A 2,376-nucleotide genomic window follows, 5' to 3' on the forward strand; every position below is an offset into this window, starting at 1 on the left:
CATATCTCTAGTTTATTTATATTTTCATTTATTTACCATACCTCTCTTTTGAGTGTTAGGAAACCTCTTTATATTTTAAATTTATATTATATTTATACATAATAATAATTACATTGATTTTTAAATAAGGACACATTAGATTAAAAATGCTCAATGTTAAACATGACATGTCAAATGTTTACGCTTGAGGTTTACCACCATACTAGGGTGTAGAGTCGTTCTTGCCCAACAAGGTGAGAGAAAATAATTCTAGCAACTGTAACACATTAAATAGATTTCACCTAGAAAACATGAACTCAAAAAAATAACTAATAGATTTTATATTATTGTCAATAATGTCATCGTGAGAGGAAATAATTATAACAATAATATGTGAAATAAATTTTAACTCGAAATCACTATGGCTTAAAAAAAACCATGATTTAACATAAAGCAACCCATGGAAAACCCAAAATGAGGGCACAATATATTGGGAATCCCCGAGACTTTTAAAACTTTTAAAAGAATTTATCACATATAATCTATGGAATTTAATACCATGAGCAGCCAAATCTATATGACTAAAATCACCACCTTAAACTCAGAAAGTTTGACTCTTCCACCTAGTCAAATTTACTATAACCTTATTCAATAACTCAAAAAAATCCCATTCAAAGAAAATATCCACCTTTTTAGTCATACTCCAAAAAGTCAAAATCATATGACAAATTTGACCTACCCTCAGAACTATGGGAACAAACCATCTCAACAAGCAAAAAGTAACTGCAATGACCTTCTAATGTCTCCAATGCTGATGTCATGGTAACCGAAGGCCCTAAATGGACCCATTTGATTACAGAGTACCCACATGTGTCGGCAACAAATATGGAAGAGTACCAGCCGTCGTGCTCATTCATTTTTCCATTCATATGAATTCGCCTCTCTATAAATATTGTAACAAAATTACGCTACTACCATTGCCATCACCAAAGGCATCTCAGAGAAATCCAATCTTTTTCACTTCATCGTGTCTATCTCTCCACTTGCTGAGATCATGGATGAATCAGCCATCCCTATGGCCAAGGAAGTATGCAATAATAATAAGAATGATATTGTGAAATTGCAGAGCTGCGATGGCAAAATATTTGAGGTGGAAACAGAGGTGGCATCGACTTCAGGCATCATACAGAGAATGATGGAGGACTTGGGTACCGACATTACCATTCCTCTGCCTCTCGTTTCTGCCAAGATTCTAGGTCTGGTTATTCAATATTGCAGATACCATGTTCTTGATGCCCCCACTGTATCAATCGATGCCGTCAAAACGTGGGATGAGGAGTTCGTCAGAGCTCTGGTAGATGATCGCGCAACACTCTTTGAAGTTACGAAGGCTGCCAACTACCTCGTGGTCACAAACCTTTTGGACACGATGTGTCAAACTATTGCTGATATGTTGAAAGGGAAATCCGCTGAACAGATACGTGAGCTTTTCAACATTCTGTATGAAAATTAATCGTCAAATCACTCTCCAATGGCAGAGTACCCCCCTTTCTGCAATTCGGTTCGTTTGACCATGAATTTGAGAGCATGTCATTAGGTTTAGAGTACACATTTCTTTATGCATTCTACGTTTTTTTGGGTGCATTTTTGGTACTTTGACCTTTTCCAGTATGAGTTTTTGCAAATTTAAAATCAGTATGACTGTAACTATTATCACAGATGCTCCTTTTTCAATCTGTTATTTTGGTTTCATAAATGAAAAATATATTGCGAAATTTTACATAGGGGATGAATTGTGAGAGAGATAAGTACTGCAACATTGTTAGTATACACCACCTTTATTTTTCCTGTGAGGTTTTTTTAATATTGTGTAGAGTGATTACCTTGTTAGGCTCACATGAACTATTTTTTATTAATTTATTCTTTCAGATGAATATCAATTAATAATATATATTTTATATAAAGAAAGAAAGAAACAAATGATTTAATAATATATATTTTATATAAAGAAAGAAAGAAACAAATGATTTAAGCTTATTAAAAAATTTAAATTATATTAATGAAATTTAAATTAACAAACCTGGATCACTCTTAATATATCTACCAAGCACCTAATGGGATAAAATCTCTTTTTACTATAAAAGAGCTTTGAACCTCAACAGATTTGCTTTGCTCATTAAATGGGGCATTAAGTTGGATCTATGTAGGTAGTCATATTGTATGTTGATGTAGGTTTTTAAACCAAACTTAATGTCTTTGAGAAAAATATATTCGAGAAAAATATATTGACAAAAAATTCAAAAAATAAATATAATTAAATATTAATTTCAAAATAAATTTAAATTTAAGTTAAAGTGTAGTAATTAGAATGCAGGTTGAAATTTATGTTAAAAGTAA

At 32.2% G+C, this 2,376-nt stretch overlaps 1 pseudogene; it reads left to right on the top strand.

The window, feature by feature from the left end:
* The first annotated feature begins 1,033 nt into the window (after positions 1-1,033).
* LOC149228875 (SKP1-like protein 1A pseudogene) lies at positions 1,034-1,492 on the top strand (annotated as a pseudogene).
* Positions 1,493-2,376: the final 884 nt, after the last annotated feature.

Source organism: Pinus tabuliformis, chromosome J, assembly GCF_031772625.1.
Source record: "Pinus tabuliformis cultivar Carrire ecotype Pingquan chromosome J, CPIR1, whole genome shotgun sequence".
NCBI lineage: Eukaryota > Viridiplantae > Streptophyta > Pinopsida > Pinales > Pinaceae > Pinus > Pinus tabuliformis.